The following is a 13900-nucleotide window of genomic DNA, read 5'->3' on the forward strand; positions in this document are numbered from 1 at the left end:
TCCGCCCAGGCAGATCTCCCCTTCCACCCACCCTCCCCACAGACCCCGGGGTCCCCATCCTCCTCGCCTCACACTGCCGCCCAGGCCCCGTAGCTCGCGAATCTCTCCCCCCCCCCCTCCTCAAGCCCTCCCTCCCTTCGCGACGGTCGGTGAAGGGGGAAGGGCGTGGGGGTGGGGGAGGAAGGGGGTTAGGAAGGAGGGGGGGCTGGGGAGGATGAGGGCGGGCTTGTGGGGATATAGGGAACGGGAAGGGAGAGCGGAGGGGGCGGCGGGAGGAGAGATGAGAGCGTGTGGAGGTAGGGGAGTGAGCGGGTGGCGGAGAGGAGGAGGAGGTGAGGCGAAGCGGGAGAAGGCGGCGGTAGAACGACCTTGAGCGTCGAAGATTTGGCTGCTGGAGGAGACGGGGAGGAGGTGGGTGGGCAGACGGAGGGGAGGGAGGAGGAGGAGAGAGCCTAGGACGTGGAGGGGGATGGAAGGTTTTCATTTCTTCCCTTTTTTTCGTTGTGTTCCCCTCCCCCCCGCCCCGTCGGAGGTTTAGGAGGGAAGCGGGGGAGGGTGGGTGTATGGGAGGTGTGGAGCTTGAATCGTGAGGGTGAAATTTGTGTGGAGGAAGAAGCATTGGGTGGATGATTTTTTTGGGGTAGGGTGAGAAATATGGGAGACGGCGAAAAGGGGCGAGTTTTGGGGGGGGGTGGGTGAAGGGTAGAGGAGGTAGATGGGGGAAGAGAGATAGAAAGAGCGGAGGGGGGAATGGACAGGACGAATGGAATTGGCGTTTTGCGAAACGAGGTCGTGAGATGGAGTATGGGGAGGAGGACATGCGGGTAAGAGGGGTTTCTGGGGGAGGGTAGGCAGTGAATAGGACCTGTGTTATGAATTAAGAATCGGTTGCGTCGAGGATATTCGATTGAGAAATAGGTCGAGCGTACGTCTTACAGGTAATAAAGGCTAGCGGGAGAGATGATGAATTGGCTGAATTTTTCGTCTCGATGAGGCCTGGAGTGGGTTAGGGGAATACTATATACCCACCAGAGAAATAGTCTTTTGGTGGTGACTAATCAGTCAACGTGACACGTCTTTCATGACGTATACTTACATTAATTCTAGAAAAGAAATTGTCAACTGGAAAAAAATTGTGTCAAATTTACTGGTGAAAAATTACGTAAAATTTAGCCCCTCGGGCATGCACGTTGAATTAGACGAAGAGTTACAATGATGAATTTTAGGCAACAGGAACAGAATTCTGTGTTTTGTCGGACGAAACCTTTTGGTTTTTGTTATCAGTTGGATTTCATAAATGTGTCCTCGTTTTTCACAATTTATTAGTTTATTTATTAGTGTTAAATTTATTGGAGTCTAAGGAAACGTTTGTTCAACATATTTGATAGCTAGTCTAATTACTTTAATGCATGCATATTGAATTTCATTAGTTGGTAGGTGTGAAGTGTGCAATTCTACCTTAAGGCAAATTCTTATTTGATCCTCTCTAATTATTGAATTGATTTCATAGGACGGATATTACTGGTAGAGTTTAATGCCTTGATAATAACATCGACATTACTGTTGCCATCAAAGACAGCCGAAATTTTACAGGCCCTCAATCCCAAATAATGAAATGAAATGTGCCATGCAGTCGTGATTCTATGAGCAACAGGCTACCTCGGCATTCATTTCCAAAGAAATGCGACGTCTTCGCAAAGAGCTCCGTATGAAGTTGTTTCGGAAATAACATTGACCTCCAAACTAGAACCAATCTATAAATAAATGAAAGAGAAAATGTACCTTTCAAGAAATTAGATATTCAGATGTACCTTATATTATTTTGGCTTCCAACATAAAATAAAATATTCCTCCTAGAGTTTAACCTATGTTTTTGAACATCCCATCTTCATCTGCATCTAAGTTATAACATGCGAGCTACCATGGGGGTCACCATGTGATCTCTTTTAACTCAGATTGTTATAACGGTTAGCGAATGAAAATAAAGCTATTTTTCTGTTATATTAATCCAGTCATAATTTGTATTTAAAGGGTATTATTGCAAACATTTTGCTTAAAGCATACCCTTGCACTACATTATTATTTACGAAAGCTTTATTCCTATAGTCTAGTTAAGTTGAGTATCATTCATCAACTACATATTCTTGCTAATACATGACTTTCTTCTTGAACGCATAAATTAAAATCAGGGTATTTTATGAAAATTAGGGAAATTCTATGAAGTCATGACGGGATAAGTGTCCAGCAGGGTTTGCTGATGGAAATGATTTTAAGATTCTGGAATGATATTATTGGATTTGGATCATTACACGAGTCTGCATGCCGATGATCCATGCAAGAAGCCGGTACTAACGATAAAATCTATTGATAGATATTCACATTTAACAAAGAGGAATCCATACATAAATTTGCATAACACTTCGCAATCCGCTGCGAGAGATTGTGGCGGTGGGTCGTAGGGCACCAGCCGTACATGCTCAACTATTAATTCATGCATGCATTTCACTTTATATTACCTCATATACAAAACCGTTTGTACGCATATACACATGCATGCCAATATATATAATGCATTTATTGAATTGATCATTAAATGTTTGTCATAAACTACATGTATTCAAGTATTTGGGTTCAAATTTGTTATGCCTGCGCATGATTCGAGGGAAGAACGAGCACTTTAATTTGTCGGTGTGAGTGTTTGACCTGTTCTGATATGCTTAATTCAGTCCCATATATTTTATAATTTACGTCTTGATTTTACTTTTTTTCCAAACCTTCAGTATGTAGAATGAAAAGCATGTGTCAAATAGTTGTGTGTCCTCTTAAAGTCAGATTATAATTATCCTTTCGCTAAGAAAGTATATCATATACTTAGAAAGCTTATTTTTATAATACTTGTTTTAATAATTTTTCGGTCTCATTTGAAGGTCCTATGCCTTCATTGCGCTTTAGATTTGGAAATCAATCGTTAGTACTCATAGTTAATCGCTAATAATCTTTATATTTGATTATATGTTTCAATAGCATGGATTTCTCATTCACAACACGGCCATAATTTGTCCATACAAATTCTCATGGTTAAATAATCCTCCTGGCCGAGGGAGCTACCCCCTATGTATGCTCATCCAACCGAAGTCAACAGTATTCATGACAGATCCGGCCCCCGGAGATGATATGGCCTGATGGAATGAGTTAAAAGCCATTATATTTATTATTATACCCATATATTTTACTTAAATTTATTCTGAAGGAATTTCATAAGGTCTTCGCAAGGAACTGCATACTAATTGAACTATGCTTTTCCAACAGAATGGAATGGCTGAGATTATACGCAACATGTATTTATGTGCGTTTTGAGGGTGAGGGAGGTTTAGATTAAACGGGATATGAGCCAAGTACCAATTGATCGACAGCTGACCTCTCCACCATTGGCCTCCGTCTCGGGATCGAGTGCTCGTGCCCTTATTATTGAAATTAATCTTTTCCTTAGGTAGTTAGCAGTTCAGTAAAAAGAACTGCATTTAAATATTGTGCTAAACGGCGAAATAATTAGCGTATAAAGCGCCTATAATTGTCGTTTAAAACTGCTCTTACTTTATGTGGTTTCCCATGGAGATTGAACTGCAAATGAGGTCTAGTCCTATAAAATTCCTTGAGTAATGTAAATTAGAATGTTCTGTAAAAGTTGAAGTTGAGAATGGCTGATCGCTCTTGATCTTTTGAAATTGTGGGCTCTGGAGTAAAAATGTTGCAAATGCAAGTATTGAATGATTGAAGATAAAACATTAGATTGATGTTTAAGGACCTAAAAGAAGAGCTAACGTAGAGAAGAATATGCATAGAGAGTATTACTTACTTAAATTGGCTTGAGGAGCACTGCCTATATGGTAGTTTGCTAAAGTATTCCGGTTTAAAGTTCTTAATTTAGAGCTAAATTAACCTTTACTTCTTTAGTATCACCTTTACTTCTTTAATCGAACACGGTGAAAAAATAGAAGAATATAGTATGCATTGTCAACATGAAGATCTAAAGCACTCCTATTCTATAGAATGAATCTTTGAAGTGGTTATGGTAATACAAATAGTTACTACCGTTTTGGAAGCCCACCCAAGCATCAAAATAGCAAGAGGTTTCAGCTAAGAGTTTTCAAAGTCGTATATTTCTTTATTCAACCAAGGCCATTATAAACTTCGTTAAACGCGAAGTCCGTTATCTGACACTGTACTTTATTATTGCTCTTTGGAAATTTCCGAGTACTCTGACAGCACCTGGTACGATATGCCGATTCGGTAAATCGTCGAGTTTCCCAGGGGCCGAAGCTGATAAGCCCCAACCGACGATTATTGTGCTTTTCAAAAAGTGGAAATTTTTATCACCTAAGTCAAGATTTATACGGGTCGAGTTGTACGATCTTACGTATCACTCATGTAAAAATAATTATCTGACGAAACAGAAAATCTATGGCTTTTCACTAATCTTGGTAAATTATGTTGTTGCATAAAAACTAGCACTTAACATCAGTCTACTTCAGTTATGAGCGATAGTATTATTACCTTCAAAACTGCGTCTCTTCCTACCCATTTTGGAAACTCACTTAATTGTAGTTTCGATTTATAATTTAGGAACTGCATTATAACGATATTTTACCAACTTTCTGAGTTCCTAGCTATTTGCACAACCGAAAGGACTCCATGATTATGAGACATTTGAGAAGAAAAGACCAAACCAAATTAATCATTTAATTACGAAGGCGGAATGAAATATTCAAATGTGGCTATTTCAGTCCTGAAATGGGGAGCTACCTCTCATTTTAAGTTGACTGCTTGCTGCATGGGCAATATAAATTCTGACCTTAGATTTGCTGAGAAAGATGCACTATTCCACATTGACTGAAGTCTGCATGCAGTTTCCATAGCTTGACATTGTGGATAAAGGTTCATCAGAGATATGTAAGGTAACTTAGTATATGTAGGGAATATTGTAGGTGCTGCATTGTGAACTCATTATATAAATGCATGCGATTAAATACCAAATCAATATTGGACGAAATATACATCATCTTAGTTACATGTATAAGGAATTCACATCCAAGTAGTGCTCGTGTAGTTATTCCCTGATAAAATAATTTGCCAATGAAACAATTTCATCAAAGACTAGTTGTTTTTCAAAAGCAAAGCGTAATGGGAATCTAAATTTGAGAGACAAATCCGCGATTGTGGTTCCTTCGTATTCTTTCATGTGTCGGGTGCGATCTTGCTTTGCTTGGGCGTAGAGGAACAAATAGCAGTTTTGGCGGAGACCGGTCAATTAGCATTTCCAGGAGCCATCTTACCCTCAATTGATCTCGAGGCATCGGCGCTCAATCCATTCGGCTGGTTCCCGCGCGCGGGAGCTCCTCCCGCCCCGGAGCCCCTCTCGCCTGGATGGCCCCATGTGCCCATGTGGACGCCTCGGGTGAGTGAGGAACCCATGGAAGAGTAACGGTCGAACATGACGACGGCATTTTCGAAGAGTAAATGAAGGTCACACCAGCCGGACGCTTAGACACCTTTTCAACTTGCGCTTCGGGGGCTTAATTATTTTTTCTGGAAGAAGAGGAGGAAGAGACGAATATAGGTATTTCTCCGGACTGCATTTCCTCTATTCTTTTCCTCCGCCTGCATTTTCTTCGCGTCCCCATAAAAAAAACTGTACCCGGATACTCCTTACCAACAAACCATTGCCAAGCTAGTATATCTTTCGATGTCTCTTTCTGTTATGTTTCCTGTTTTGTATAAGTCCAATAAAAGTTAAGTTTTGCCTTCGGCTAATTTTGTGACTTGTATCAAGGTGCTGCCTTGGATTGAATTAGACGTTTCCTGATGTTTATGTTTCTTAGCTGAATGGTAATTGTTCATTTTCGTAAAACAATGTTATTTTTTCACTCAGAGATGACGTGATGAGCTTCAAGAAGTTAGCTCGTTATCGAAACACAAAGTCAATCTTATGATGAATACTTCATTCATAGGACTTTGCTTTAGCTAAAGCAGAAATTTGATCCTTAAAGTCAGATAAATCATTTTTCACTAATTCTAAAATTGCCATTATTTTCTTACTGTAGTCATAATTTCTGCCGTCTTGTTCACGGGCTCGTGTACAGATTAGGGTAGTCGGAGATGGGCAAGGGAGTAAGGATGAACAGTTTGTTGTCGTCGGTACTTGAGCAGAAAATAAAAGTGGATGGTGAGGAGGAAACTTCAGATGGAGGAATGATAAATCAATAGTAAGAAAGCAAAGGGATTACAGTTATTGTCGTAGATGACTGATGCGAGAATTAAGGCTTAAAAATTAACCATAAAAACAACAAAATTAATACGATTCTCAAAAAGTAAAAAGCTAAATCAAACATTGACATAGGCGAGAATAAACTATATCAGGTGCTATAGTTCCGTGTTGGCTAATATTTTAAAGGAAAGGGAGCGCAGAAATTGAAACCCAAGGAGAATTGCGTCGCCAAAGCTATACGTATTTGCATAGGTCGGTAATTCTATGCAGGTCCGTCGATTGTAGATGTAAGGAAAAGATAAATAAAGACCTGAATATGGAGCGTAGTGTTAGATGGATCCAAAACCTGGTCTTTTAGGTATGAGGATAAGAATATGTTAGATCTCTTAATCGTGTAACTATGGATAAGAATTGAAAAAATACGTTAACAGAGGGGGAGCGCAACCGACAAAGTTTTGAATATGATGAGAGAAGAAGGGAAACTGCGAGGTGAAATTCAAAGCAGGCATAAATATTTGGTGGACGATATGTTGAAAGGTGGCGGGATGTAAAACACTCTTAATAGATATTGACTAGCGGGGAAGGTGCGAAACAAGTATGGAGAGTGGAAGTAATGGAGGGCTAATATAAGCTCACGGGAGGAGTAATTCGTGCAGATAATGGTTGCCATGGACCGTCCAAAACCACCTTTAGTCAGTAAAATACCAATGATGAGGATGGACTCATAAACTTTATTTATTGTCTTATATACGTATAGCTAGTTGCTATTCATTCACTACGTCCATTGATTAATTTATTGCTACACATTGACTAGTCAAGTGCATATTGCTGTGTCAAAGCTAAAACACATGTATAAATTATTAACTATATTTATTAAGTAATTTCTTTCTTGCGTAATTATTTATTAATGTGTAATAATCTCATTTCTAATGCTTATGATTAGATTAATATGTTGCATTAACGTTGAACTTTATTGCCTAAAGGTATCTTTTAATAGAAAACATTTAAAGTTAATGATAAATCGCAATTGGGAAAAAATGAAATATGTAATATCACTTGCTTTACTTAATGAGTTAATATTCTGCTTGATTTTTAATGATGAATGTGGAGTCAAGAACTCCGAAGATGAATAATAAAAATGTAGTTAAAATATATCATTGACACCTATATACTTGGCACTTTTTTGAGAATGCATATAGCTTCTATCCGTCGCTGGTCATATTATTCCACATTTTTAGATACCCTCGATCTGGGTAGAAAGAAACAGTAATGACAAAAAAACTAGCAGAAGTAAAATAAGAGCTTTAAAGAACGATAGGACAAAGAATAACAATATTAATCGGACCATTCACTAAGGTAAAACCAATTCCTCAAGAAAATATTTTGAGGAAAAGCTGTAGGGAAGAAACCAAGAGGACGTCCCAGAGATACTTTGTTCAAGAGCATGTAGCATGAGATGGACTTCAGATCATATGCTAGCCTGAAGGAAGCAGCAGGAAATAGAGAGGCGTGGCTATTGCGAAAACTCACTGTCTTTAGTGTTTGTTGTTGTTGTCGATAAGGTTTCACATTTTCGTGGTAACATTTTAGTTCATGAACTCTAGAAACACATAATATCGCAAAAATACTTTTTACTTCCAATTAAGTAGCTTTTGTCACATATATACTCGTATTGTAATGGATTTGGAGTGTATTTGCTGACATATTTCTTTTTCTTTTCAGGATTTTCAGTGATAATTTTCAATTTGGATACATCATGGAAACAGCAAGGTAAGTTTTCTGTTTTTTTATCCCGGTGACTTTTACTAGAAGGTCTAAATAAAGAGGTGTTGAAAAGAAGATTTTTGGAAAAAAATCATCAAATGTTGATCTATAAAGCATTCGACTATTTTTTGCGACATTCATTTTTTTACAAAATAGTTTCTTTTTGTTTTAATTGGTCTCATGCTGGTTACACGACAGTAACTTTTCTTTTGCTATTCTGAAAATTTTGAAATTCCAAATCCCGGATTTTTCCTATAGAATTTTGAATGGGAAGTTCAGGAAATTCTAGAGAAATTTAATTCACTTTTTAGTTATAATTTGGTTCAAAATTGCAAAATATGTATTTTTTAATTAAGGTTAGATCATTTTTTAATGCATCATGATGCATTAGCATCATGCAAATTTAGGTACTGTTGTTATGCTTTCAAGTAGATAAAACTGAACACTAAAATTTAATAATTGCCTCATTAAATCTGTGCATTGAATAGACAAAATAAAATCTGAGGAAAAAAATATTTAGGAGATACGTTTCAACGAAACATTTCTGTTGAATCCTACCTTGGCTTTCTTTTCTGTGATTGCGTGATATCTACATTCTTATTCCATTCTATTTTTGAAATTTCACTACGCCCTATTTTAAAATATCGGCAGATAGTAGGTAGCTACCGCTTCTTTGGATTATTACATACATTTTATTACTCATTAATTTTTTGCGTCAATTTCCATCTAGAATTATTTATCAATAACATTATTTCCTGTTATATGCAACTCGTTAGGGAAGCTTGAACTAGAAGAATATTATAGAGGCTGTGATGTTAATTGAAATAGAAAGAAGATCAGAAGTTATGAAAATGTTTCGGTTCCGCTTGCATAGTCATGAATAAAAAATAAGATTAATATTTATTGATATGAAGAAAAAAGGACCGAGAAAAAACGCTTGCGGATGTGAAGAGGCAATTTATCCCGTACTACTTTCATTAAACGAATAGAATGCTTACGGCAGGAAATTCTAGTGTATTTGAATATTCCCTTGAGGTCCTCTTCACCGACAAGGTTGGTATTGAATTTACACTGCATTCCACCATAGGTGAGCACAATAATAATATTTCCCTGAATAAAGATCGCATTCCCTGAGAGAGTGAGGAGTATAACTGAATATGAGTAAAAGTGCTATTGTGCCCAAGAAAAGGAATCATTGAGAACGAGAGTAACTCAATGCAAAAGTAATTCGCGATATATGTATCAGTCGCGAAGAGGCGTTCGAAAATTACAACAGACAAACATTTGACAAGAACTTCGTATGGCACGGCGGCATTCGCTCGCCCTCTTTCCAAGGCATGTTTCTTGAGGGAAGAGGTTGAGAGAGAGAGGGAGAAAGAATATTCTCTTAGGCGCGCTATTCAAGTGACCGAGAGCGATTCCGCTTCGGATAGCTAACAGCTCTTCGCTACAGGATCCTTACGAGACTCGAGGACACCGACTCGGGACGTTTGAATTTGAACCGTTGGATTGAAATGACTCCGCCGTCTCCGCTGGCGCCCCCATCACGATCCTCCCCCTCGCTCCCTCCAACCCTCGCCTCCCCCCCCCTTCCGTCTGTCCCTCTTACCCTCCGTCAACCCTTCCCTCTCTCAGCCACTCATTTCCTCACTCACACCACCCAGCCGCCGCCCCCACCCCCCTCGATGCTCAGAGTCCCGCTTCCTCCCCACATCGCCGCCCGCCTCTCCCACCCCCCTTTCCCTCTTTCCCCCACCCCCACGCCCCCCTCTCTCGCCTCCGCCTCACGGATCTGCCTTATACTCCGCCGGTGGTTTTTTTCCCGCCTCGTGCACAAACCATGTCTGGTTCCCTCCCGCCATGCCACAGGCGTCCTTGAGTACCAGACACAACTCCCACCCCTACTCCACCGCCTCCTTTTATTTTTTTACTCTCATTTTCGGCGAGATACCCAAACCACCACCACGGACATCACCACCGTCTCATCGTCAGACTCCGTCGAGTTTTTTCCCCCCATTGGGGATCCTCTCTCTCTCCTCATTTCTTTCTCTCAGCCTCTCACTTCTTCCCTTCACATGTACCTACACCACCTAAAATTCCCCAATTTCTTTTTCGCCAGATCCGTATCGTAGCCTCCTCTCTCCCATCGTGGTGTTCACATTTTCATAGTGGGTCAATTTCCCCATCTTTTTTAGGTTTTAATATGCTCGTGCGCTGTAGCATTTCCCTTTCCTCTGTAACCGTATGCCACCCCTAGAGCAACAGTACGAGTACTCGTACTTCTGTCTGGGGACAGTGTTTCTGTGCGGAGGAGAGGCCTCCGGATGTGTTTTCCGGCCCCCGGAAAGAGAAGGGTGTCATCGCGATCGTGAGTGACGTGATTTTGTCCGTTTTCTTAGGAACCAGGTTAGGTTTTGTTTTTCATTGCTTTTTTCAAATTAATCGTCTTAATTAACCTAATTATTTTCGTACGTCTGCCTCATTCATGTTGATCAAGTACAATTTTTTATACTTCCTGAGTGTAAATGTACCCTTCACTCTTAATATCTTATTCAAGAGTTTGCACCGTTGAGAAGATGTTCTGAAGTGATTCAAGGAGTAATTTGCAAAAAAAACCACAAGTAATAACGTTCCGTTAAAAATATTGAGCATATTAACTCAAAATGCCTCTTCTAGAATCAATTGGCTCATTTGAGCGATTAATGCATTGTCCTTGTACGTGCTACATTTGATTGTAGGTACTTGGGTGTGCTAATATTGCAAAAATATTTCTTAAAGAGAAAATATATATTTTGTATTTGAGCTATAAAAATACGCATGTGTGATGAATTTCCATTACCTCCCACAGTAAAATATCAATTCACCGCTTGAATCCATCTAGAGAAATAAGTTTTTTTGAGAAGATGTCAAATTAACTCGATGACGGCCTTCGTGGCAGCATTGTCGCGATACCATTTGATAAGTTGCTTTAAACTTTCAATTTTATATACCCTTCAACCCATTCCGCACGCTCTCGTGGCTGCTCATAGGGTTTGATAGGTTGAGACAAGTTGTCCCACTGACTCCTAGTTTATCAGATACCCTATAATATTTATTTCTTTACTTTTTATTAAGTCACTAATTGACTATATGGGGCCCTGAAAAACTAAAATTTGATAATTGAGATTCAGAATCCAGACCAATTGGACAGTTATCCATCTTAATTTGTGAGGCAGGGTGAGCATCTAAGTGGAGTGCCTTATACAGATTTCAAATGCTATCCATTCTATTTGAGTTATCTACGGGAATGATTCTATCTATAACTATTAGGAAATATTTGTGAGCACACGAAATACAATAATGCTATGAGAGTGCCTTGATGTGCAATTGAACTAGATAGAATTGAAATATTTACTCGTTTGGTATCCGTATTCTTTGCCCCGTCCTTCAGCCGAGGAAGTCTCTTGGGGTGGAAAATTATTGCGGGGACGTGGCATTCCATCATCGTTTCCTCCATGACCTCAAGATAGCATCGGGTTACTAAAAGGGAACCTCTCCCACAGTAGCGATGAAACTTAGCACACTGTTCTACCCTCTGACCCAGATTTTTTCTATGGCGAGCACGTACGGACATCGAGAGGACAAATGCTTCGCTTCTTTTCGTGGAATCGCGTTTTTCGCCACGACCCCGCAACATTCGCGAAGCTACCACACATCACATGAATCTTCCTCTCTCTCTACCCTCTTCTCAGATTATCAAGGATAACTCACGTAGCTCACGTGCTTACATTCGTTTAATTTTTTTTCTCTCTTTCCCTTCTCGGTTTCGGTGGGCCAACCCGAGACGATCCAGCTTGGATCTTTTGCGGTGTACCGTCCGCGATTTTAATCTCCTCTCCATCGGTGTAACGCGATTCGGTGAGCCGTTTGAACCACAGGGTTGAGGGTACGATGCCACGATGCCCATTTGACCACCCATTGAGTTCCACCCTCCTGAGAAGCAACCCCTTCGATTCACAGTCCCGACGTCCCCACTTATTTCGTAATTCTCGCCAATTTGATCCGAGGGGAGAGTGTGGATGAGGAGTGGGGTGTTCGAGCTTCGTGGAGGGAATTTCCTGAATATAACTGGAGATGAAGGGAGGGGGAATGGAAGAGGGCTCGGTAGGATGCGGCTGCGGAGGAGGGGGGTCGGCAGGAGGTAATTTATGTAACGCTCGGTAGCCCAGCAGGCTTTCAGAATCCTCTTTTAGGCTAGTCCACGCCGGCTTGATACAAAAATACTGACTCATTCGGGACCTTAGGTAATTGACGCCCCCCTCTTCCGATCAAAAAATTACGTTGACCAATGCAGTGAGAAAGGTCGCGCCAAGGCGTCGAAATATTCGTTCCATTAATGCGCTTTAGAGTGAAATTGGAATTCACGATTTCGATGTAAAGCAGCGTTATACTACGGTCCTCGACCCGAACTTTGGTTTAATAAGCTTTGAGGGTAAGGCTAAACGTCTTTTGACGTGTGAAATTCACGCATCAAGACGTAAGGAAGGCAGTTTCTCTCTCTCTGTTTCGTCTAGGGTTTCCCGGGAAGTTCTGGTACCTGAAATATCACCCAGCTAGGCGAGCATGGAAGTAGTCCAAAGTGTTTGGGAATCAAACCCTGCCTCTCGGGCAGCAAGTTTGACCCACTTGTTGTGTATGTTGTGTATGTTGCAATGCCCCTGAACTATGAGCATATTTGCTCATCCAGAATTGATATGCAAAATGCAATCAAGGTTTGGAACCATTTAGCAGTGGTGAAATTTTGAAGTTAGTCAAGATTATTTTTGAGAAAAGTTAATTCTGGCTCCTTTTCATTATGACTAATAATTTCAGTTCATCTTTGTTCTTTAAGTGTCCTTCTCCAAGAGAAGTAATTCTGACAAACCAACCTGTTGGAAAGAAGATTGCCGGATACATGGACTCCAATTTCCATAATTTATTTTTAATTCTGTAGCTGCCTATCGAATTTTGAGTTTAATAGTTTTCTAATTACATATAATTAAGTAATATCAACTGTTGGGTAATATACAGCCGTGCTGAATGAAACATGTAGTATATGCATGCAGTTATTCCTAGCTTTTGTGTTAGTGGAAATGAAATAACTGACATGTTTATGCTTTATATTTTGGAAGGATTAGCTGAGGTAATGTTTATTAGTATAAATGCTTATGAATTTGATATTTAAATTTCAATAAAGGATTTTAAACGATTGACCGAATTTTTACGATAATTTCTACTTGCGAATTTCTGCAACCGTACTTGTTAATCCTTTGGGTAACGAAAGTATTTCCTTAGCCAAGTTGCATAAACGTCGTCGTGTGGATGCTTATTGGCCATGGGCTACATCAGCAATTAACACTGTAATTAAATTCGACTTTGGTGACCCGAAATATAGAATAGTTCTCCATCTGCAAGATCCCCCTCCGTATCCAATGCATTCGAAAACTGAAGCAAATAATGATTTCAGACATGCGTTACTTGATTGTTGAACATTTTGATGCCAAAAAAGGGAAGCAACCATTAATAGAAATTGGAAATTTACTCTCGGAGTTCCTTTTAAACTATACTTTATGGAAAGTATGGCGTCACAAGTAAAACCTGCACGGTTGGCTACCATGATTAGATCAACGACGTTAAACCAGCAGTGTAGCAGTGCAGTGAAAATCTAAGGATTAGCCACCCGAATCTTAACTGCCTTTTATTTTTCCTTCCCTGGTCGGTGGGGAAGGAGTTAGAAGGCGGTCGTCGGGGCGTTGGAGGGTGGGTGTGTAGCTTTTTATAGTCGTTGGCCACCTGTCACGGCCTCCACCACCGCCGCTGACCTCTCGCCTTTAGCTCGGCTCCATGCGTAGG

At 40.2% G+C, this 13900-nt stretch overlaps 1 protein-coding gene across 7 annotated transcripts in view; it reads left to right on the top strand.

Moving 5' to 3' along the window:
• The window catches only part of LOC139687525 (uncharacterized), a 585660-nt gene that overhangs the window by 208052 nt on the left and 363708 nt on the right, over window positions 1-13900 (top strand). For all 7 annotated transcript variants that reach the window (XR_011700643.1, XR_011700642.1, XM_071584720.1 and 4 more), the window contains one exon: window positions 7988-8035. The gene's annotated coding sequence lies outside the window, so the exon portion shown is untranslated. The remainder of the gene's footprint in view (window positions 1-7987; window positions 8036-13900) is intronic.

The sequence above is a fragment of the Hetaerina americana genome, unplaced genomic scaffold (genome assembly GCF_022747635.1).
Source record: "Hetaerina americana unplaced genomic scaffold, ioHetAmer1.1.p SCAF_2, whole genome shotgun sequence".
NCBI classification, from domain to species: domain Eukaryota; kingdom Metazoa; phylum Arthropoda; class Insecta; order Odonata; family Calopterygidae; genus Hetaerina; species Hetaerina americana.